The sequence below is a fragment of the Erinaceus europaeus genome, chromosome 1 (assembly GCF_950295315.1).
Source record: "Erinaceus europaeus chromosome 1, mEriEur2.1, whole genome shotgun sequence".
Lineage (NCBI taxonomy): Eukaryota > Metazoa > Chordata > Mammalia > Eulipotyphla > Erinaceidae > Erinaceus > Erinaceus europaeus.
Window position 1 is genome coordinate 205512544 of NC_080162.1, and position 25019 is coordinate 205537562.

General features: G+C 47.9%; 1 protein-coding gene across 9 annotated transcripts in view; it reads left to right on the forward strand.

Moving 5' to 3' along the window:
- The window catches only part of CYRIB (CYFIP related Rac1 interactor B), a 140535-nt gene that overhangs the window by 21673 nt on the left and 93843 nt on the right, over nucleotides 1-25019 (forward strand). For 7 of the 9 annotated variants that reach the window (XM_060201371.1, XM_060201345.1, XM_060201354.1 and 4 more), the window contains exon 2: nucleotides 3018-3071. The gene's annotated coding sequence lies outside the window, so the exon portion shown is untranslated. Of the gene's footprint in view, nucleotides 1-3017; nucleotides 3072-10688; nucleotides 10915-25019 lie in introns of those variants that run through there. The other 2 variants (XM_016187980.2, XM_007522729.3) reach the window with 2 other exon arrangements.

A 25019-nucleotide genomic window follows, 5' to 3' on the forward strand; every position in this document is an offset into this window, starting at 1 on the left:
CTGGCCAGCAGCTGACGGTGCACGTCAATCCTTGCATTTTTCCTTTTTGGAAACGAGTGACAGGGAGAGGACAGCTACCTCACTGAGTCTCCTGAGGGAAAAGAGAGACGAGACGGAGGAAGGCCCAGTCGGCGTGGGCCTGGAGTGGACCGAGAACTTCTGCTGTGTTGGTGGAAGGTGTTGGCAGAGCTGTGAGAGAGGAGCTGGGCTTTCAGGAGACCACCAGGTCTGCCCTTTGGGTTGGGAGGCACCTTGGGTGGGTCCCTTAGGCCTTGGACGCCCACCAAGATGCCTTGGTATAAACCTACCTGCTTCTCTATGCAGACCAACCTCTCTCCCCAACTCCTGTGCTTGAGAACCAGCTGTTTGAACTACGAGCCACTGCATGTGTTTTCTGACTTGCTTAGGCCAATTGCGACTTGTCTTCTAATGTTCAGCTGAGCTCTGTCCTCCATGGGGAGACCATCACTTTCTGTCCTTTGCTGAATTAATTAACCTCCCTGTGATTGCCCTGTTTCTGTGCTTACCCCTCTAGCGCACAAAATTTATTTTTTAAACACCTACTTTTTAAAATTTTGGATAGAGACAGAGACACTGAATGGGAAGGAGGAAGTAGGGAGAGAGAAACAGAGACACAGACCCGCAGTATTCCTTCATTGCTTGTGACGCCTTCCCCCTGCTGGTGGGTCCTGGGGGCTTGAACCTGGGTCCTTGCACACTGTAGGTGAAGTGTGCACTCAACCAGGTGTGCAACCACCCACGATTGTTTTTTTTTTTACCTGTAGCTCTAAGTAATGAGAGCTCCTAAAAGTGACTTAGTCCATGGTCCTAATGTTTGACACATCATAGGTGCTTGTTTTTTTTTTTTTTTTTTTTTTTTGCCTCCAGGGTTATCACTGGGGTCTTGGTGCCAGCACTACAAATCCACTGCTCCTGGAGGCCATTTTCCCTATTGTTGTTGGATAGGAAAAAGAGAAATAGAGAGAGGAGGGGATGACAGAGAGGGGGAGAGAAAGACACCTGCAGACCTGCTTCACTGCTTGTGGGGCGACCCTCCTGCAGGTGGGGAACCAGGGGCTCAAAACTGGGATCCTTACACCAGTCCCTGCGCTTTGCACTGTGTGAGCCTAACTGTGCACCACTGCCCGGCCGCCAGATTTTTTTTTTTTTTTTAATGCAGTATGAACTCAGGGCCTTATGCATAAGCGCAGTGCTGCTGAATAGCTGCCTTGGCTTTATATTTTGTCCTTTGTTTTTGACACAGAGCAGAGACAAAGACACCATAGCACCACCCCAGCTTCATGAAATGTCTCCATCTGTCTCTTGTGGTCAAGGATGCCAGGGTCTACACCTTACGCCGGGTGGATAATTTGACCCTATTTCCCATTTTGTCATTGGTCCAGCAACCAAGAAAGACAAAACAAGGCAAAACCAAACCATTAAAAAGAAACAAACAAAACCAAATCAACCTTTGTACAGTGGATGACATAGAAAAGGAGTCAGGAGAGGGAGAGAGAAAGGGAGACTGAGAGAGAGAGAGAGCAAGCGAGCGCGCATATGCACCTGTGCAGGGTGTCCATGGGGCATCTCGTACACACGTGAAGACACAGCTTATTTGTCAGCATGCTTAACTAGTTCTTAAATTCTCTCTCTTTGGGTGTCGGGCGGTGGCACAGTAGGTTAAGCGCATGTGGCGCAAAGCGCAGGGAACCCCGGGCTCCCCACCTGCAGGGGAGTCGCTTCACAGGCGGTGGAGCAGGTCTGCAGGTGTCTGTCTTTCTCTCCCCCTCTCTCTGTCTTCCCCTCCTCTCTCCATTTCTCTCTGTCCTATCCAACAACGAACGACATCAACAATGGCAATAATGATGACCACAACGAGGCTACAACAACAAGGGCAACAAAGGGGGAAGAAAGATGGCCTCCAGGAGCGGTGGATTCATGGTGCAGGCACCGAGCCCAGCAATGACCTTGGAGGCAAAAAAAAAAAAAAAATTCTCTCTCTTTGGCCGCTGAGCAGTTCTGTGATTATTCACTCATTCAACAGGGGGGGAGGACACCAACAAAAACCTGTACTGACAAACAAAAGGAGAGCTGGCAAAAGCAGCAGAAGTGGTGGCAGGGGTCAAAAGTGTTGCTCTGCTAGGCCAATCAGATATGGTCCCCAAAGCTTTTGTGAATAAAATGAGCTTGGTCAAGTGGCTTCCGGTCCTCTCAGTGTCTGTTGAAAAGTAAAGAGAAAACACCGAGGTCACAGGAGATCTGATCAAGATATAGGTCAGAAGAGGCTTTGTCTTCCTCTCTTAGGCGAGAATGTCTCAGCCTGCCCATTTGCATTCTTACAGTGTGTTTGAATGGATGTTGTTTGACTGTGGCTTCCTGAAACATTTTGATGCTTAAGTCTTTTGTCTCTATAAGAGATTTTGAGGGTGCTGGTATAATGAACATCTTCCTCCCTCCCTTTCTTTCTTCTTTTCTTTCTTCCTTTCTCTGCAGTGTAGAAACTTAAAAGAGGAAGTGGTTCAATGGTAAGAATGAATAAGACCAGTTGAAACTCAGGTTGAGTTTCGAATTTTCTTGGAACCCAGAGTGTTGTAACTCAGAGTCCCAGCATCCTTTACTGTAGGATCCTGGTCCTGGAAGGGTGGACTTAGCTCCTGGGGGTGATGTGGTCCAGCCTGACTGTCTCTTAGTTTTAGGAGTTTAGTTTGGATTTTTGCTTTTTTACTTGCTGCTATAACCATCTTCAGCAAGTTACTTAGCTTCATTTCCTTTTATTTTTTGAATTGTTCGTGTACCATACAAAGCTGTTCTGAATGTTAAGAGAGGAACATGTTTGTGAAATAGACTCTGTACATTATAAAGCTTAATAGAAATGGAACTTGGAACTGTTATTTCTAGAGCGTGTCTCTGGTGCAAGGAGAATCATAATAACAATGTCTAGTGTTTACTGAAAGATTATTCTGTGCCGAGAACTGTAGTGTAACATGCTTCATGCTTGCTGTAACTCTGTTTTGCAGGAGAAGAAGCTGAGTCCTGGAATTTGTAGAGTTCATTTCGAGGTTACCAAGTTGGTAAGTAACTGAGTGGGAGTTGATGGCCGCTTTGTATCGAAATAAATAAATAAATAAATAGAAGAAAGAGAGAAAGTGAGAGGAAAGGGCAAGAGAGAAAGAGAGAGACAGACAGACAGACAGAAACCTGCAGTCCTGCTTCACTGCTCGCGAAGCTTTTCCCCTGCAGGTTGAATGCGGGGCTTGAACCTGGGTCCTTTGGCATGGTAACATGTGCGCTCAACCAGGTGTGCCGTCACCCAGCCCCATCTTTTGTGATTTAGAGAGAAGAAGAAAAAGAAAAGAGAGGAGAGATAGCACAGCGCAGCTCCACCATCCCTGGAGTACCCCTCGTACCATCTTTCCTTCTCACCATCTTTGAGACAGGAGACCCCTCAGGCGGAGAAGTTAGCATGAAGTGGAGCTGTTCTGTGGAAATCACTAGCACACCCAAAGCCAGTCTGTGAGCACATTTCTGCAGCTCAAGACCTAGCAGAACACTCAAGATGAACTCTCTCCAGGCACTGGCTTTGACGCTTTGAGTTCTCAGATGAGTATTGTGAGGAAGGCATTATTTCATCATGCCCACTTTACAGACAAGGAAAGGTCATTTTTCGAAGTTTGCACAGCCGTTAATTGATAAAGATGAGATTTGAGGGAGTCGGGTGGTAGTGCAGTGGGTTAAGCGCAGGTGGCGCAGGTGGTGCAGAGGCACAAGGACAGGCGGAAGGATCCTGGTTCAAGCCCCCGGCTCCCCACTTGCAGGGAAGTCGCTTCACAGGCAGTGAAGCAGGTCTGCAGGTGTCTATCTTTCTCTCCCCCTCTCTGTCTTTCCCTCCTCTCTCCATCTCTCTCTGTCCTATCCAACAATGACGACATCAATAACAACAACAATAGCTACAACAACAACAACAAAATGACCAAGGGCAACAAAAAGGAAAATAAAAAAATATTTTAAAAAAGGGTGAGATTTGACTTCAGGATATCTAGTGTAGAGTCAGTGTTTGTAGTCACTATACTATAGAAAATTATCTGGAGGGCTGGGATATATGGATTATGCAAAAGGTTTTTTATGCCTGAAGCTCTGAGGTCCCGGGTTCCGTCCCCAGCACCACCATAAGCCATAGGGAGCAGTGCGGTGCTCTGGTGTCTGTCTTTCTCTCTCATAATTTTTAAAAAATATCTTTATTTATTGGATAGAGGCAGCCAAAATTCAGGAGGGAAGAGGAGATAGAGAGGGAGAGAGACAGAGAGGTACCTGCAGCCCTGCCTCACCCCTCGAAAAGCTTGCCGCCTGCAGGTGGGGACCTGGGGCTCTAATCCGGGTTATGGAGTGCATTGTAACATAGGCCCTCAGCCAGGTGCACCACCACCTGCTCCCCCCCCCCCCCCCCGTTCTCTGTATCTCATTAAATAATACATGTAAAAAAAAAAGGAAAATAATTAAGAATTAGCACAAAATGATAAAAAGATGGAAGTACTAAAGAAAGATAAGGAAACAGAAGAAAGAATGAGATGGCATTACTGAGGTCTGAGTACACACGAGGAGCAGGAGCGAGGCAGTGCTGGGTGACCCAGTGGTTCTGTGTTCCTCCAGACCCTTCCAGTCCTTAGATTCTAGGAACTGCAGGCCAGGTCACACTGTTTTGTGACCCATTCAAAGAAGGGTAACTGGGCATCAGGTTCCACTGTCGTGACGTGCTGGCATGTTTGATAGTGGCCTTTCTTTGGAGAACCTAATGAAACCCTGATTTACAGCACTTGCTAGTTGGATGGTGTTAATAATTTCAAACTACCAATGTTTTATTGCTGAACACGGGGTTGGGAAGAGGAACGCAGCCGGCCGTGTGGAGCCAGTGTAAGACTGGAGCACAGCTGTGAGTCTGATGTCCCTTAGGCTTTTGATTTTTTTCCCTTGCCTTCAGGGTGATCTCTGGGGTCTGGTGCCTGCACAGTAATAAATTCATTAATTAAAAAATTAAAAATAAGAGGGAGAGAAAGGGGCATATATGGCATTGTATTACCACTTGTGAAGCTTCTCCTCTGCTGGTGGGAACTGGGGGTTTGAACCCGCACCCTCCATCAGGGTAATGTATGCTGCCCTGCTGCCCAAGCCCCTTTCCTCCAGGATGCTTTACACCCTGACCTCTGGGCCGTGCACGCTGGGGTGGGGTTCCCAGGAAGTGGTCGTGTTCTGTGTGCTGTCGGGACCAGAAGAACCAGAAGAACAGTGGGCTGCAGTGAAGTTCGCTCTCCTTTCATTTCCTTGTGGTTACCCGGACTGCCACACAGAGGAAATGTTTTGTGTCTGGGTACAGAGCATAATGGTGATGCAAGAAGACAGATGCCTGAGACTCCCAGGTCCTAGGCTGGCCCCTGGCACCTCCATAAGCCTGAACTGAGCAGTGTCATGGTCTGTCAGTCAATCAGTCAGTCGATTTCGGTGTGTGAGTGGAGAAACTGGCCTATGTATTGGTGAGAATGGGAATAATCACAGCCTCTTTGCAGGACAGTGCTGACTACCACATTTAAAAAATAATTTCTTGGGAGTTAGGCGGTAGCGCAGTGGGTTAAGTGCAGGTGGCGCAAAGCCACAAGGACCGACGTAAGGATCCAGGTTCGAGCCCCTGACTCCCCACCCGCAGGGGGCTCACTTCACAGGCGGTGAAGCAGGTCTGCAGGTGTCTTTCTTTCCCTCTCTCTGTCTTCCCCTCCTCTCTCCATTTCTCTCCTATCCAATAACGACGACATCAATAACAACAATGATAATAACTATAACAGTAAAAAACAAGGGCAACAAAAGGGAATAAGTAAATATTAAAAAAAATTATTTACTGGATAGAGACAGCCATAAATTGAGAGGAGTGGGAGATAGAGAGGGACAGAGAGACATCTCCAGTACTTACTTCATCACATGTGAAGCTTTCCCCCAGCAGGTGGGGACCGGGGCCTTGAACATGGGTCCCTGTGCACTGTAGTGTGAGCGTAACCAGCTGCGCCAGCACCCGGCCCCTAACTCCCACTTACCATTTGCCTCAGCACTTTCACATCAAGGATTGTGCTTTCTGCTCTCTACTTCTTGTGTTCATGTACATGAGGATGTCCATTCAGCAGTATTTGTGATTGCCAGGTCCGAGAAGCAACTTAAATGCTCATTAATAAGGTTGATTGAATCCTGAGATGCGACCGTCAACAGCAGGGTGACTGTGTTGCGCAAATGATTATACTAAGAGGGACTGGTTTTCTGTCAGTTAATTAGTTGGTTTTTATAGAAGTCACCTTGCACGATAGATACGTTTCATAAATAATGGGTATCTGTGACCTTGGGAGAAGAAACACTGCAGTTCCCAGTGGGGGGAATGAACTCTGGTGGTGGGAATGGTGTGGAGGCAGACCTGTTATCTTGTGACTTTGTAAACCAATATTAAATCGCTCATGAAAATGAAATTACAACGAGCAGCATATGTATGTACACTGCATTGAGTCCACTACTGAAAGTCCAGTTCCTTTAGATATAGTGAAAACTTTTAAATTATGTATGTGGCCCAGGCTCCTGCTCAGCCCTCTTCACAGTGAGGAGAACTTCGGTGCTGCGGTCAACTTCACTCACTCCCTGCTTCTCGACCTCTCTGTCTTTATCTAAAAAATTTGGGGGGCTGGGCGGTAGCGCAGCAGGTTAAGTGCACATGGCGTGAAGCGCAAGGACCGGTACAAGGATCCCAGTTTGAGCCCCCGGCTCCTCACCTGCAGCGGGGGGTGGGTGGGGGTGGGGGGGGCTCACTTCACGGACAGTGAAGCGGGTCTGCAGGTGTCTGTCTGTCTTCCCTTCCTCTCTCGATTTCTCTCTGCTATCCAACCACAACGACAGCAATGACAACCATAACAGTAACAACAACAACAAAACGGGAAAAATGGCTTCCAGGAACAGTGGATTTCTACTGCAGGCACCAAGCCCTAGTGATTGTTTCTGAGGCTCTGTGCTCTGGGGTGACTCTTGCAGATACAACCAGAGCCAGAGAGACCATGGTGGAGATAGTACAGCTTCCTGTAGGGCAGGGGACGCTTGGACGTTAAAAGGAAAAACATCCAGCATAAGTTTGCGATATTTGTTCCCTGCTACAAGTCAACCAAAAGATTCACTTTGAGAGTTTAAAGACTTTAAGCACTCTCTTTAAAGATTTTTTAAATGATCTTTATTTATTGGATAGAGACAGCCAATAGAGACAGAGAAATGAGAATATACATTAGGAGAGAAACACCTGCAGGCCTGCTTCACCACTTGTGAAGCTGACCCCCTGCAGGTGGCGACCGGGCTTAAACCCCATCCCTGCATGTGTGCTCAGCCAGGAGCACCAGCCACCACCAGGGCCCGGCCCCTCCCCCTTGTTTTTGGAGGAAAGAGGACTGCTGGGGGCTGCCGGCCTCAGCAGGTGGACCGAGGCATTTCTTCAGCTGTGTGGCAACCAGGAGGTGCTTCCTTGTGTGTTTGGCTGGCTCTTCCTTGCTTCTCACAGCCCAGGGCTCTCCATTTCCTGGTTCTGCCTGGGTCTTAGCAGCTGCCAGGTCAGTGTGCGATAAATAAAGATCTTTGAGGCAAAGGGCCCAGGCCCAGTTCCCCAGCACCACCGAAAGCCAGAGTTGAGCATTGTGCTGGTGAAGGGGGTGGGGTGGGGGCAGGTGGCACACCTGGTCGAGTACACACGTTACAGACCCCTGGCCCCCACCTGCAGGGCAAAAGCTTCATGAGATAAGAAGCTGGCCTCTCTCTCTCTCTCTCTCTCTCTCTCTCTCCCTTTCTCTTTCCCTGACTCCTTCTCGATTTCTCTGCCTGTATTTGATAAATAATGAATTATGTTTATGAGAGAGAGACAGGGGGTGGAAGGCAGGCAGTCTAGACTGGCTGCTCTTTAGAAAGGAAAAGAAAGACTCGCTTCTTAGAAATCCAGGTTACCAGGGGCCGAGCTGTAGCACAGCTGATTAAGCGCAGGTGGTGCAAAGCACAAGGACTGGCAGAAGGATCCCGGTTCGAGCCCCCGGCTCCCCACCTGTGTGTGTGGGGGGTTTGCTTCACAGGCGGTGAAGCAGGTCTGCAGGTGTCTATCTTTCTCTCCCCCTCTCTGTCTTCCCCTCCTCTCTCCATTTCTCTGTGTCCTATCCAACAACGATGACAACAATAATAACTACAACAATAAAACAACAAGGGCAACAAAAGGGAATAAATAAATATATGCATATTTTTTAAATTTTATTTATTTATTTTATTTATTTATTTCCTTTTGTTGCCCTTGTTGTTTTATTGTTGTAGTTATTATTGTTGTTGTTGTTGGATAGGACAGAGAGAAATGGAGAGAGGAGGGGAAGATAGAGAGGGGGAGAGAAAGACGGACACCTGCAGATCTGCTTCACCACCTGTGAAGCGACTCCCCTGCAGGTGGGGAGCCGGGGGCTCAAACCGGGATCCTTACGCCGGTCCTTGTGCTTTGCGCCACGTGCGCTTAACCCGCTGCGCTACAGCCCGACTCCCATAAATATTTTTTAAAAAAAGAAATCCAGGTTACTGGGGGCCAGGCGGTAGCCCATCGGGTTAAGCACACATGAGGAGAAGCACTGGGACCGACCTGAGGATCGCGGTTCGAGCCCCCGGCTCCCCACATGCAGGGGGGGTTGGGTCGCCTCACGGGCAGTGAAGCAGGTCTGCAGGCGTCTATCTTTCTCTCCCCCTCTCTGTCTTCCACTCCTTTTCTCGATTTCTGTCTGTCCTATCCAACAGCAACGGTAGCACTAGCAACAACAATGATAAACAACAAGGGCAACAAAAGGGAAAAAAAAATAGCCTTTCAGGAGCAATGGGTTCATGAGCCGCAGCAATAACCTTGGAGGCAAAAAAAAAAAAAAAAAAGAAAAGAAATCCAGGCTACCTGGAAGGCATTTCAAATCTTCCAACACTCTTCCCCAGCACTGCCCTTGCATGTTCTGTCAGGATGCATTTTTCCAACTGTAAGATTCTTTACTCTGGAAGTCTGGAGCTGTGTTTCTCGATAGAGTGAGTCACTGGCATGTTGAAAAACAAACAAACAAACAACAAGGCAAGGAGCATTAGTTTTGTGGTGTCCTTTTGACACTTACTGCGTCTTTTTTTTTAATCTTTTTTTTTTATATTTATTTTATTTATTTATTCCCTTTTGTTGCCCTTGTTGTTTTATTGTTGTAGTTATTGGATAGGACAGAGAGAAATGGAGAGAGGGAGGGGAAGACAGAGAGGAGGAGAGAAAGACAGACACCTGCAGACCTGCTTCACCGCCTGTGAAGCGACTCCCCTGCAGGTGGGGAGCCGGGGTTCGAACCGGGATCCTTATGCCGGTCCTTGTGCTTTGCGCCACCTGCGCTTAGCCCGCTGCGCTACAGCCCGACTCCCACTTACTGCGTCTTTATAGCTGCCCCGTGGAGAGCGTGCTGCCAAAGGTCTAGGAGCTGTGGCTTCCTTAGCAAAGTGTGTTACCCAGAGGTGCTTTGATAATCGTCACTGTTGTTTTCTGTCATCATGAAGTGCTTCGTGGGTCTGGAGACTTTGCTCTTCTCTCCCCTTTGTAACCATCTGATGAAAAATTCAGTGAATATGTCATTCATCTTGTTTCTTATTATAGTGTTGTGGTTTGATCAGCAGTTCATTGCAGTGGTTGAAAGTGGAGCGAAAAGTTTACAGACTCAAAGTCACAAAAACTGACTGAATATTAATGTGCATTCAAGAGTACAAAAAAAAAAATCTGTGACATTCAGATGAAATTCTTGCAGGGGGAGACTGCTTGACCTTGGCATTTCTCCGTCTCTGGGCATGGATTTGGTGGGTCCATTCTAAGAATTCCCTTACGGACTTGTAGATGTCATTGCTCTTGGCACAATGTGGGCTGAGCTGGGCTGGCTTTAGTTTCCTGTAAGATGACTATGTGTCAAGACTGTTATTCTAACTCCCCCAGACAGCAAAGCTGTCTTCCCTGCCTGAATGCATGAGGCCTTCCTGACCACCTGCCCTCCTGTCCCCGTTGCCCTGTCGTAGCATTTAATTATAGCAGTTGTCGCACGGACTTGAAATCACTGTAGTTGTTCCCAGCTATCTCCTTATCAGGATGGGTGCCAGGGAAGCTGGTTTGGATCATCTTTCTCTTTGCATACAGTGCTTCACAGAAACCGAAGATGCCTTTTGACCCGGAAACACATCCCAGCTCCAACTGGCTTCTGCAGAGAGTAGATTTACTGGTTTATGCAATTCAGAAATGCTGGGGGGGGGGGGGGTAGGATGAAGAGCATGGAAGCTTAAATGGTGTTGCCAAGACTCACACAGTTTTTCCTTCTGTCTCTCAACACTGCCTCCCATTTATCTTTGAAGATTGTATAGTGGCAAGATGGCTGTCAGCAGTTCAAGCAGAAGGGGGGAGGGGGAGGCTACTTTCCCAAAACTCAGAATGGAGCCTCAGTGTGTCTGATTGGTCTTGTCTGGGTAATGTGCCCAGCCCCGAGCCAATCCCTGTGGCCAGGCACATTGGAGGCTCTGATAGGCCACCCTGACTCCAGTTCCCTCCCCTTGAAGAAATTGGGATGAGGTCGTCCAGAGCACAGGGGCTAAGAAAGACACAAGACTGAGGTTCTTCCAGACAACCCGGGAAGCGGTTGTGAATGGTAGGGAAGCAAAAGCCGGCATGTCCAATCTAGGGGGTATTCAGGGCGTGTTTGCTCAGTTCATGAATTAACAGCTGAATGAGCAAATGAGAGCATGCCTCCGAGTCTCTGAGCCCGTTAGCTAATACTCCAGTAGGGTGCTGGCAGATGGAGCCTTTGCTGTGAGGAGAGAGGAAGCATCGCTTTGAAAGTAAGTGACAGAAAGATGATGTTAAATTAGTTGGCACGTGATGGCTGTTTCCAAGTCTGTGGGAAGCAACGTGTGCTGTGCCCCTGCTCTGTTTCATAGATGCCATGCCAGACATTGTAATTGCTAGCTCCTCCTTTGATTCTCATTTTTATTATTTATTTATTTTTTTATTTATTCCCTTTTGTTGTCTTTGTTGTTTTTTTGTTGTAGTTATTATTGACGTCGCTGTTGTTGGACAGGACAGAGAAATGGAGACAGGAGGGAAAGACAGAGAGGGGGGAGAGAAAGACAGACGCCTGCAGACCTGCTTCACCGCCTGTGAAGCGACTCCCCTGCAGGTGGGGAGCCAGGGGGCTCCAACCAGGATCCTTACGCCGGTCCTTGCGCTTTGCGGCACGTGCGTTTAGCCAGCTGCGCTACTGCCCGACTCCCCTCATTTTTATTTTTATTAGACAACCAATTTATGTTCATTATGGTTTATCCAAAAATATATCAGAGAAAAATGAAACTTCCGTATTCTTTGTCCCTCTGGAAGGATGGACCCAAATTCTTTATGGGGAGCAGACGGTGGGAGGTCTGGCTTCTGTCATTGCTTCTCCGCTGGACATGGGTGTTGGCAGGTGGATCCACACCCCCAGCCTGTCTCTGTCTTTCCCTAGTGGGGCAGGGCTCTGGGGAGGGGAGGTTCTGGGACACATGGGTGAGGTCGTCTGCCCAGGAAAGTCAGGATGGAATCCTAGTACGTTTGCAACTCGGTGGCTAAAAGGCTGTAAAATATAAAGCAGGACAAATATTTTAATCAACAGGAGCCCAAAGGTAGGTACAGAGCAGATGAAATTAGGGGTCTTCAGGTGGGAAGAAGCTAGGAAGTCTATTTGAGGCATGTCCCACAGGGCCCATGACTTGGGTAATTTTTGCCTGAGCCCAACAGCTGACATGCAGGTGGATTAAAAGTACTGTCTGGCAAGATGGTGTCAGAGTTGAGAATAGGACTAGAAAGCTGGAGCAGGGCAGAGAGTAGCTCTCAAATATGAGATGACCCTAATTTCTAAATTCTAGTTCCACACCCACAGGACAAAGCAGGGCCACCCGGAGAGAAGGGTATCGGTCTTTGTAGAATGCCATCTGTGGAGGTGTTTCACTCGGCTTCCTTAGCCAGTGGTGGTAGTATTACCCACATTTTGCAGGAGAGGAAGTAGGGACATGGATGGCATTGTGATTTCATGAGCTCAGGCCTTTCTGATGCTTCCAAACCCTTTGCGATTCCTCTTGCTTTTCGGATGCAGACCATCTGGGTAGTGGGTTTCAGACGCTTCTGAATTGCTTTTGATGGGTAAGTTTCACTCTATTATGAAACTGGCCACTAACTGGCCACTAAATGTCCCTGACTTATTTCTGAAAGGTCAGAGTCCAAAATCTCTGTTTAGACTATGGGATACCAGGTGGTCCAGACCGTTGAGATTTGCTTGTGGGGAACTTGAGGTCTGATCTAAATTGTTGAAATAGCAGTTCTATTTCTACGCAACCCTTTGCTCAGTGATTCCTTAAGCTGCGTTTGAAAATGTCTGTCATTGAGGTGATAGGAGACAGCGAACCCAGTTCATTGAGAGAAGCTGTTATGTGGTTCTTTTTTTAAAAAAATATTTATTTTATTTATTCCCTTTTGTTGCCCTTGTTGATTTATTGTTGTAGTTATTATTGTTGTTGTCGTTGTTCATAGGACAGAGAGAAATGGAGAGAGGAGGGGAAGACAGAGAGGAGGAGAGAAAGATAGACACCTGCAGACCTGCTTCACCGCCTGTGAAGCGACTCCCCTGCAGGTGGGGAGCCGGGGTTCGAACTGGGATCCTTATGCCGGTCCTTGTGCTTTGCGCCACCTGCGCTTAACCCGCTGCGCTACAGCCCGACTCCCTATGTGGTTCTTCTAACAGAAAAGGTGGAAATATAGGAGAGATTTCAGGCTTGCTTTGACCAGGGCTTTGGCTTCATTTTCTTTCTTTCTCTTTTTCTTTTTCTTTTTGCCTCCAGGGTTATTGCTGGGCTTGGTGCCTGCACTACAAATCCACTGCTCCTGGAGGCCACCCCTCCCCATGGAGGCCATTTGTAGTTGTTGTTGCTGCTGGATAGGAAGGAGAGAAATTGAGAGAGGAGGGGAAGACGGGGAGAAAGATAGACACCTGCAGACCTGCTTCACCGCTTGTGAAGCGACCACCCTGCAGGTGGGAAGCCAGGGGCTCGAACTGGGATCCTTGTGCGGGTCCTTGTGCTTTGCACTATGTGCGCTTTACCTGGTGTGCTACTGCCCACCCTACCTCTGACTTCATTTTCTTGTGATTCTCTTGTCCGTTCACTTATATCTGTTGACTTTGTCCTCAGGCTGGAACTCTAGTAGACAGAGGATTGCTAACGGGGTTTCTGCATTGTTCAAGGCCAAGACACGCCAGGTAGAACATGCTTGCTTCTGTAGTGAGGAGGAGAGCTGTTCAGTATCTCTGGGATCACATGCTTGCTTGTTCACATTCAGAGCAAAGAGCGACTACCTCCTCTTGGAGCCACCAAACAAAATGACTGGGCTTCTCTCAGATGATTTGGTCATCTTTAGACACACATCTGTCTCACAGTCAATCACGGCCACAGAGGAAAGGCGATGATCGCCGTTGGCCTACTAAGGACCCATCCTTGAATTGGAGGTGATCTCTCAAGGACTGGAGGATGCTGTTTGCAAAGAGAGGACTGAAATAAATGTTAAGAGGCAGCCATTCTAGAAAAAGAAGTAAGATATAAGCGCAAGGACCGGCGTAAGGATCCCGGTTTGAGCCCCTGTCTCCCCACCTGCAGGGGGGTTGCTTCATAGGCGGTGAAGCAGGTCTGCAGGTGTCTGTCTTTCTCTCTCTCTCTCTGTCTCTCCTCCACTCTTGATTTCTCTCTGTCCTATCTAACAACAACCACAACAATAAAACAAGGACAACAAAAGGGAATAAATAAATATTTTTTAAAAAAGCAAAAAAAAAAAGAAGTAAGATATGACACCTGCTTGTAAAAAGCTCACTACTTATTGGATAGAGACAGAGAAATCAAGAGGGGAAGGGTAGAGAGACACCTGCAGCACAGCTGCATCGCTCAGACGCTTTCCTCCTACAGGTGCGGACCAGGGGCTTGAACCTGGGTCCTTCCCTGTTTTCACATCTGTGCTCAACTGAATGAGCCTCTTCTCAGCCCCCAGTGCTCCTGTCCTAGGAAGCTTCTGAGACTTAGGCAATGATCAGAGGAAGGGGCATTGAGAGTTATTGAATGCTAAACATTTCATTTATGTTTTCTCAGTGAGTTCTTTTCTTAAAATTCACTTTTATTTTGATTGCCACCAGGATCATTGCTGGGGATTGGTGTCTACATGAGGAACTCACTGCTCATGGCAGCCGTTGTTTTTCTTTTGTTTGCTAGGACAAAGGGGGAGAGAGAGATGGGTAGTGACCTACAGCACTGCTTCAACCCTTGTGAAGCTTCTCCCTTGCAGGTGGGGGTGGGGCCTTGAACCCAGGCCGTGGCTCGTGGTAACATGTGAGCTCTGCCAATGTGCCCCCTCCCAGCCCTCCCGTTCCTTCTTACCACATAGTTGTCAAATAGGTCAGTATTTCTATTTTACAGATGAAGAGTTAAGTTCGGAAAGCTTACCTTGCTGCAGTCACGTATTTGTGAGAGTCAGAAGTTTTGCGGCTATGGACCCCACATTCATTCCTTCCTCTGCTCTCTGTGAAGGTTACAGAGAAAACAGACTCTTAATAGAGGCCCCGAAAGGATTGTGTAATAAAATATTATGATTCCTCTCTAGTAAGCAGGGCCTTGGGAGTAGTTACTGGTTTGCACTTCAGGCTTTTGTGGGAGGGGTCCTGCCTGCGTTTTTCTTTAACTAATTCTAGATGGGAGGAAAACTCTCTTAGGTCCCGATAAAGCAGAATCCAGTTGAATGAGCTTTGGGGAAAGCGCTGGCATTGTCAGCCCACCATACAGCAGGAGAGATGGTGGCATTCAGATAATTTTACAAAGTGATTTATTTCTCTTGGCTTTTGACTGTGCTGCCTAAGGCTGCCCTCTGGTTCTAGAGTAATGGAGTGACTGTTACATAATCCCAATCTCGTGGAGAGCCTCTTCCCCTTGGGCCCAAATTAACGTGTGTGTTCCAACTACAGAATACATTCTTTAGTAAGGAGTTTGTGTCAAGCCAGTATTATTCCTGAATTAAACTGCCAAACGAAGGCAAACAAATGGGATATTCGAGTTTTCCCTGATTCTGCAGAGACTTGAGAAAGGGTCTGCCAGAAATTACTTGCATGCAGGCGGTAGAATGTCCATGTCCACGCTGCTCCCTCGGGCCGCCCGGTGTGTGTGCCTGCGCTTCCCTGGCGGGCAAGAGAGCAGACCTCTGTCCATACACTGCCGCCCTGTCAGATGTGATTTCGTTCTGGGAGAAGGGAACACAGTTGAGAAATCAAAACGGTGGTGGGGGACAAGTGACAGGGTTTTCAACTTCAGTGCTGTGGTTTCTTGCTCTCTCTCTCTCTCTTTCCCCCTCTATTTTGAGTTCTTTCATCTGCTTTTCATTCCTCTTACTAGGCTGTCGTTGATGGTAATGAGTTTGTCCACAGTTGTATTGAGTTGTCTGTTATCTTTCGGGTCTTTTGGGGATAGAGTTGAGCAGAGGGGCTGGGTGGTGGCGCACCGGGTTAAGCACACACATTATAGTGTGCAAGGACTTGGGTTCGAGCCTCTAGTCCCCATCTGCAGGGGAAAGCTTTGCAAGTGGTGAAGCAGCGCTGCAGGTATCTCTCTGTCTCTATCTCCTCTTTCCCTGTTTCTGGCTATCTCTATCCAAGAAATAAATAAAGATAATACCAAAAAAAAAAAAAAAAAGGAGAGAGTTAAGCAGATTACTAAATCCTTCAGTGACTTCCCTGTACCCTACTAGCTGTTTGACCCATCTGCACCCCTCCTCCCTGTCGGTTTCTGGTTTTGGTTTACTCCCGACACGGCAAACTTGTTCATCTGGATCTTGAGAAGTTGTGCAGTGAGTTCACAGGAGCTGCAGAGATGCTGTGCTGGGTGGCGTGTGCCTGCTGTGTGCACAGACCCGGTTTGAGCCCTGGGACCACAATCCTCAGGACACTGGGGAGGCTTTGGCGCTGTAGTGTTTCTCTCTGTCTCTCTCTAGCTCTCTCTACCTGGGTGGGAAAGTGGCCTGGGAGTCCTGAAATTGCCCATAGGTGAGGCCCTAGCTCCACAGACAGATGGTAAATAGACTGTGAGAAAAACCATAGGATCAATGGTTTTTAAGTGTCAGGTAGAGAGAGAGAGAAAAAAAAAACAACAGGGCCATGCGGCTCATTTGCTGAGCCCAGAGGGTGGCCTCTGTGAATGTGAATCCGGGCCGAGACTTCCGGGCTTCTTTCTGTCACATTCCAGCCTGGCTCATCTGCACGGCTGTTGTAGGGCCAGCAGGATGATGGGATCTGGGAACAGGGTGACTCGTGCTTACGTGCGGCTGCACGTGAAACATGCAGGTGCCCGTGCAGCTGCTCCAGTGTGCTTCTTAAGCCTGTCTGTCTCTCTGTCTTTGGGATCACCCAGGGAGCTTTTTAAAATTCCAAACCTTTGGAAGTCAGGCGGTAGCATAGTGGGTTAAGCGCACGTGGCGCAAAGCGTTAATGGTCCGCATAAGGATCCGGGTTCGAGCCCCTGGCTCCCCACCAGCAGGGGAGTCGCTTCACAGGCGGTGAGGCCGGTCTGCAGGTGTCTGTCTTTCTCTCCCCCTCTCTGTCTTCCCCATCTCTCTCCATGTCTCTCTGTCCTATCCAACAACATCAAGAACAACAATAATAACTACAATAATAAAACAACAAGGGCAACAAAAGGGAATAAATAAATAAAATAAATATTAAAAAAAAAATTCTGGAGGGAAAATACACGTCCAAAAAGGATGACAGAGGACCTAGTGGAGGTTGTATTGTTATATGGAAAACTGGCAAATATTATGCATGTAGAAACTATTGTATTTACTGTCGAATGTAAAATATTAGTTCCCCAATAAAGAAATTAAAAAAATAATTCCAAACCTTCATTCACCCACTCCGGCGGTGAACACGGCACAAATATGGCTTTCCGCAGTGTCGGTGACCTCAGTGCACAGCGGAGGAGGATCAGGAGAAGAGTATCCTGGTTACTTGAAGAGGAGAAGGGTAAAGATGATGGCAGTGCTACTGGATGTCCACATCCCTTTGTTCTGCGCAGGACATCTGACTCGTCTTATCCGCATCACATCTTGTGTTCATCACTGCTTTGTGAGCAGCTCTGTAGACTGATGATCCCAGCCCAGCCCAGCCCAGCCAGTTATTTCTTGAATAGAAATAATTTCACCACTTCTCTGTCACATTTTCTTTCTTGTATATGTGTCTGTATGTACATATATACATACATGTCTGTCTGTCTGGTGTGTGTGTGGGGGGGGTGTAGATAAAGAAGGAAATGATGGGTTCCGGGCAGTAGCACAGTGAGTTAAGTGCACATGGCACCAAGTGCAAGGACCCACACAAGGATCCTGATTCAAGCCCCCGGATCCCTACCTGCAGGGGGGGGTCGCTTCACAGGCGGTGAAGCGGGTCTGCAGGTGTCTCTCTTTCTTTCCCCCTTCCTGTCTCCCCCTCCTCTCTGGATTTCTCTCTGTCCTATCCAACAACAACAATAGCAACAACAACAAGGGCAACAAAAAGTGGAAAAAAGTGGCCTCCAGGAACAGTGGATTCATGGTGTAGTCACTGAGCCCCAGCAAGGACCCTGGAGGCAAAAAAAAAAAAAAAGAGTGATAAGTGATAACTATGTAGCAATGCACTGGAACTTCCTCCAGAGCCATAACACTTCTGAGTGGTCCAGAGGCTTAAACCCTGGCCATGTTGCATGGCGAGGCATGCTGCCTACCCATCAGGCATCTCTTCTCTCTCTTTTTTTTTTGCCTCCAGGGTTATTACTGGGCTTGGTGCCTGCACTACAAATCCACTGCTCCTGGAGACGATTTTTTCCTTATTTATTATTATTATTTATTAGAGACAGAGAGAAATTGAGAGAGAAGAGGGAGATAGAGGAGAGAGACAGAGACACAGCAGCCCTGCTTCACCACTCACAAAGCTTCCCCTGCAGGTGGGGGCCCAGGACTTGAATCCAGGTCCTTGTGCACTGTAATGCGTGTACTCAATCAGGTGCGTCACTTCCTGGCCCCCTTTTTCTATTTTTTTAATAGGTTAGTTAGGACAGAGAGAAATTGAGGGTGGGGAGCAAGAGAGGGAGAGAGAAAGACAGACACCAGCAGACCTGCTTTACCGTTTGTGAAGTGACCCTCCTGCTGGTGGGAAGCCAGATTCGAACCGGGATCCTTGCACGAGTCCCTGTGCTTCTACTATGTGTGCTTAATCCCGTGGGCTACTGCCTGGCCTCCCCCATTGGGCCTGAGAAGGTCTTATTTTTCAGTGGATATCAGCAACAGAGTTGCCTGACCTAAGCTGTCAGGCAAGAGCCTGAAAGATAGAGCTGCTGGGTTTACTTTGCTGGCTTGAGTGACCACTGTGGCGGCCTTCAGGGTGGCTAGTGGTTGAGGGGCTGTTTGTTACCACCGTGTAAGCCAGCTCTTCCTGACAGATGCAACCCAGCCTCTTAGCAGCCTCAGAGGATTCAGGAAGCAATATTCGAAAGCACATTTTGCGAAGTTGTAAATTAAAAGTGCATTTATTTTGGCCTGCGGCTCGAAAAGAGAAACATGCATGTTGTCATCCAGGCTGCTCATCTTCGGTTGGTCTGTTCACCCATCAGAATCACTCTGATGTGTTTGAGGAGTCAGGTCGAGCGAATGACTGCAACGTGGCCACGTGTTTTCGTGGCACTTTTCCCAGTGAGGTACATGATGTCTCATGAACCTCACGCTATCGCTAGTCTTTTGGACACGTTCTTGAAGGATTGTGAGGAGTTAAGTGGAGCAGTGCGTCGTGGTCGGGTGAAACAGGAGCCAGATCATGTGAGATGAATATCCGGTGTCCACAGGGATTCTAGACGTGGTAGGCTGTAGGTGGGAGTTTGACCAGGAAGCACTTGGGTAGTAGGAAAGGTGTCAGGCACACATGGGACAGCATGAGCACAGTCACAGTATCGGGGGTGGGGGTGGGCAGGGGCACACCTGGTTAAGTGCTCACATTACAGTGCACAAGGACCTGGGTTCGAGGCCCCTCGTCCCTCCCCCCCTCCCATCCCCGCCTGCAAGGCGAAAGCTTTGCGTGTGGTGAGATGGTGCTACAGGTGTGTTTCTGTCTCTCTCCCTCTCTGTCTCCCTCTGCCCTCTCCATTCCTGGCTATCTTTAATAAAGATAAGTTTAAAAAAATTAAGAGGGGGCTGGGCAGTAGCGCAGCGGGTTAAGCTCACATGGTGCGAAGTGCAAGGATGGTGGAAGGATCCCGGTTCGAGCCCCGGCTCCCCACCTGCAGGGGAGTCGCTTCACAGGCGGTGAAGCAGGTCTGCAGGTGTCTGTCTTTCTCTCCCCCTCTCTGTCTTCCCCTCCTCTCTCCATTTCTCTCTGTCTTATCCAACAACAACAGCTATAACAACAATAGCCACCACAACAAGGGTGAAAACAAGGGCAACAGTAAAAATAGCCCCTAGGAGCAGTGGATTCATAGTGCTGGCACCGAGCCCCAGTGAAAACCATGGAGGCAAAAAAATTTAAAATACATAAAATTTAAAAAATTAAGAAAAAAAAATCTTTTTTCTTTGTCTTTTTTTTTTTTTTTTTTTAAATTGACCCTAGGCTTATCACTGGGACTTGGTGCTTACACAGTAAATCCACTGCTCCAAAAGGCCCTTTTCCCCATTTTTCCTTTCCTTCCTTCCCTTCCCCCTCCCTTCCTCTCCCCCCTCCCCTCTGCTCTTCTTCCTTTCATTTTTTTTTTCTATAGAGACAGAAAAATTGAGAGGGAAGGGGGAGATGGAGGGGAGAAAGAGAAGCCCTTGCAGCACCACTTCACCGCTTGTGAAATTAATTCCTGAGCGGCACAGTGAGCTGACCCAGCCTCTCTTCAGAGAGTGGGAAGAGTCGTCATCCTGGCTGCCTTGGGAAGGGTTAATTCTCACCTCCTGTGCTACTTGTCTGATTCTCTGGCTCCTGGGCTGTGGGCCAGGCTGGGGGTTCAGAGGAGGGTTAAGGCTTGAGGCCTGGGGTTAATTCAGGCTGGACTGATGCCATGTGTTTGACCAGCTGTAACTACTGGAGTGCATGCCTGGTGCCAGGCATCGTGCCAGGCTCTGTGTGAGCACCGGGCTACAGTGGTGACACAAAACAGCCTCTCGGGGCTGGCAGCGGTCGGCGAGGTACACAGCTCTCCGTGCAATTACAACCATATTATGTGCTGTAAACAACAGTCATCGGCTCCCAGAGCTGCAAAGGCGGGATTGGCGGGGAGGCATGAGGAGCTCAGGCAAGCAGCTGGGTCCTGGAGACCTTTGGAGTGGTGTTTGATGCGGCTGGGAGATAGCTCACCCCATAAGGTGAACACTTTACCGTGTGCCCGGACCCAGGCTTGGATCCCTCAAACCACAGGGGAGCACAGGGCCCCAGGACCAGGCTGCATCATGAGCAGCAGAGCACTGCTTCTGTCTCTCTCCCTCTCTGTCTTGCTGATACTGAAAGAAAGGGAATTGTGCTGGTGCAAAAAGCCTCAGAGGCAGATAGAAAAAAAAAAAAAAGTGTGTGGTTTAATGTCAAATGCAAGCTATGATAAGGTGGAGAGTTCAGGAGGAAGCCCACAAGTAACCTAAGAGGCCCAGTGATTTGAAAACATTCAGGACACGGTCTTCCCTGGTCACCTTCTCCCCGCCTCTCCCCTCTCTTTTCTGAGCCAGGAGGAGTTATTCTTTCCTTTAATTTCCCTGGCCTGTCACCCCTTTGGTGACTATGTGTTGTGGTAAGGAAGCGTGCCGTTCATTCTCTGTTGATTCTGTACTCAGTATTCCTGGGGTAGGGGACCCTTTATGGAACTGGAGATCTATTCTGGAAGAGAGGACAGTGGCTCACCCATGAACCTTACTATCTGGGACTGGGAACTGGCATCTGCAACAAAAGAAGCCTTGTGGTCAGTGAAAATATCAAGTCACAGCGGTCCCAACTTGCTTTGATATTCAGATTCACCAGAGCTTCTGTTTATTTATTATTATTATTATTTATTGGATAGAGACAAATTGAGAGGAGGGGGAGGTAGAAAGGGAGAGAGACAGAGAGACACCTGCAGCTCTGCTTCACCACTCATGAAGCTTCCCCCCCTTGCAGGGGGGGACGAGGGGTTTGAACCTGGGTCCTTGAGCGCTGTAATGTGTGTGCTTGGCCAGGTGCGCCACCGCCTGGCCCTTACAAAGCTTCTGTTGATTGAAGCAGTTAATGGGGAAATTCTGTCAGCTTTAGAATAGTTCTGCAGTTTTGGCTTTTTTTTTTTTTTTTAACTGAATCTCCTTTCTGTCTGTCTGATCCTTTTTCCAGGCACAGCCTAGCTACCCACACGCTCCTCCTCCTTTGCTTTGGCTCTTCCCTTTATTAGGAGGTTCTTGGGCTCATTTGTGTCTCCCCTGGCTACTTCTGCAACATTTCTTTCATTTCTCTCTTGCCTACAGCCCTCCCTTCCCCAAATGCCTTATTTTTTTGAATTTCCAAAGCCCTCAAAGGAAATAGAAGCTGTTTAGGCCTGTACTCAGTCCAGTATCACTGAATTTCTTTTGAAAGATTTATTTATTTATTTTATGAGAAGAAGAACAAGCGAGCCAGCAAGCAGAGCTCAGTTCTGTCCCAGGCAGTGCTGGGGATGCAACCCGGGCCCCACGCGTGTCAGGAACGTTATTGAGGCTTTGAACTGCTCCCTCAGTTTTGAGTCTGTTTCCGTGTCCCTGCGGAAGTACATATTCCAGATCAGTGAGATTCTGGTGCGTGCTCAATTTTGTACTTTATTGTTTTAGCGGTAGTCACAGTTTTTCAATTAGCCAGTGTTTACTGTGCTCCTACTGTGTACCAGGCACTAGTACGTCTGTCAGTAAAAAGACATCAGTCAGTAGACAAACCAGACACAAACCCATGTTATCTTGGAGCTTCTGCTGAGTTCATGGGGAAAGAGAAGAAGTGTAATGCAGATTCTGTTACGGAAAAAAATGGGGTTGGGGGTCGGGCAGTAGCATACCGGCTTATGCGCACATAGTACAAAATGCAAGGCCTCACGAGGATCCCGGTTCAAGCCCCCGGCTCCCCACCTGCAGGGGTGTCTCTTCACAGGTGGTGAAGCAGGACTGCAGGTGTCTTTCTCTCTCTCCCTCTCTATCTCCCCTCCTCTCTCAAGTCCTCTCTTTTCTATCCAAACAAACAAACAAACAAATGGCCACGGGAGCTGTGGATTTTTAATGTAGGCTCTGAGCCCTAGCAATAACCCTGGAGGCAAAAGAAAGGAAGGAAAAAAAAACAGGGTTAAGAGAAGGTTGGGAGTATTAATTTGTAACTTATTTCCTCATGTTGCTATCTTCCTTGCACTTGGAGGCTAGATGTCATCCTTGGTGACGGATTATAAGTAACACAGAACTTTTGGAGTATGAACTTCAACCTGGAAACGAGTTAGGAGCCACTGAGAGCAAACTCTTGACCTTTGAGGTGATTATAAACTGGTTTAATGAAAATAAATGGCATGCTTTAAATCATGGCTCCTATGTGGAAGAGCAATGGGATTAATTTTTTAATGAATGAAATCGATATTTATTAATTCTAAAGATAGTTCCTTCAAATATTATGATGTCGTTCATCGTATGTGGCAAATTTTATAAATCAGCGCTGTGGTGCCATTTTCTGATTTTATGACATCTCCCTTAAGGTGAGCCCCTGCTTTTGTGTGCAGACCAGCACCTCTTAGGCCTGCCCTTCTCGAGCCACAGTGGGAATGGGAGGCTGGGAAAGATCTGAAACTATAAACTGTATAGAAAAAACCAACCAGCTGCAGTGTGCCCTTAGTCCTTAGCAGTCCTGGGCAGTGGGATCTGCTCTTCCTGTCTGTTTTACCTGGTTGGGTGGGAAGATCCGGTCGTGGGGGAGGGGAGTTGGAAGTGCCAAGTGAGCGGTTCTTCGGGATGTTAAGGAGCTATCTGTGGACAGTGTGTTCTCTTGGACTTGACTGTAGGCAGCTTGTCTCTAAGTGGGGCAGTGAGCTTTGGGCGAACAGCTTACCACATCCCACATCCGTCAGCCCCGTGCACCACTTTACCCTTCCTGGGAATAAGTGAGCCTCGGGACAGGGCTTGGGAGGGAGAAGAGAGCAGGCTTGTAGAAAGAAACCCTTCCCTTTTCTTCTTTTGATGATGACGCTCTTGGCCAGTTTCTGTTGCATAGCTCCATCCACAGTAGATGCCCGCATTAAACTCCTCACATCACCCTCGATGCTTCCTACTTCCTACCCGAGCTTTTCTGGTTACAGGCAGTTTGTTTCTCTAGTCCACGGGGACTGTCATAACGCCAGGTGGTGAATGGGCGGCTGGGAGTCCAGATCTGTGGAAATAACAGCTCTGAAGCAATACAAACACAGAGCAGGGGAAGTGGGATGGATACTTGTCAAGACACAAGTGTTGCATTAAAACATTTCACCTTTATGGGCATTCAAGAAACCCCCTCTTTGACTGAAAATTAGGAGATTTATTGTGTAGTTGGCGGTCTAGCTACATAGCAGAGTATTATAGGAACTTGAAGGGGCTGGGTGGTGGCGCACCTGGGTGAGAGCACATGCTACAAAGCTCAAGGATCTGGGTTCGAACCTTGGTCCCCACCTGGAGTGGGAAAGCTTGGCAAGTATTGAAGCAGCATTGCAGGTGTCTTTCTTTCTCCCCATCTCCCCCTTTCTTCTTGACTTCTGGCTGTCTTTATCCAATAAATAAAGATACTTTTAAAAAAATTAAAAAAAGAAACCTTAATCATGGGGAAGCCAAAAGACCTTTATTGAGGATGATCACGATGTTCTGTGAGATGAAGCATGGCAGATTTCAGGTTAGTATATGAGCCCGTTTTACAGAGATATAAGCACTTTCTGCACATGCAGTATCTTTTAAAATTTTTTTTTAACTTTTTAACTTTATTTATTCCCTTTTGTTGCCCTTGTTGTTGTTTTTATTGTTGTTGTTATTGCTGTCGTCGTTGCTGGATAGGACAGAGAGAAATGGAGAGAGGAAGGGAAGACAGAGAGGGGGAGAGAAGGACAGACACCTGCAGACCTGCTTCACCGCCTATGAAGCGACTCCCCTGCAGGTGAGGAGCCGGGGTCTAGAACCGGGATATTGAAGCCGGTCCTTGCACTTCGCACCACCTGTGCTTAACCCACTGTGCTACAGCCCGACTCCCCACATGCAGTATCTTTCTAGAGTCAGAAACACAGGGGAAAAGACATTTGGAAGGGTATCCACATGGTGTGGGAGGTTGGATCAGGAGTATTTATATTTTCTTCCTTTTGCTCATCTGTATTTTTAAATTTTTATGTAATCAACATGAGTTACTCATATAATCAGGGTGAGAAAAAAGTGGCAGAGGGAGCCAGGAATCTCACCGCCCCCCCCAGTCATTCTACATATGTTTGGAGGGCTTCTCTCTGAGCTAGGAGGGCGGGCACTGTGACAGGCCTTGAAGCCGGCAAAATAACTTTGGCCTGACATTTTCTTGAGGCTTTTTTAGTTGAAAGATCTGTAAGCTAAAAAAAGAGTAAAAAGAATAGTACATTGTGGCAAGTGACGGGCAGGGAAAGCCAGTGACTGACACAGCCGGAGGGAATGACTGGGGCATGGGGGTGTGGTGGTGGTGGTGGTGGTGGTGGTGGTGTTTGACTGTAGGTGGCCTGAGGGTAACTGCTAAGATGGTGTGGTCTTTGCCGGGAAGCAGGCTCTTCAGACAAGGACTTGTGTTGGGAGGCCCTGGGAAGGACTAGTAAATGAGGATAAGACTTTGAGAGCTTCTTTCCTTTTTGAAGGTCATTCTGAGGAGCCTTGGAGCTGCCACTTGTGAGAATGTGTTACATTT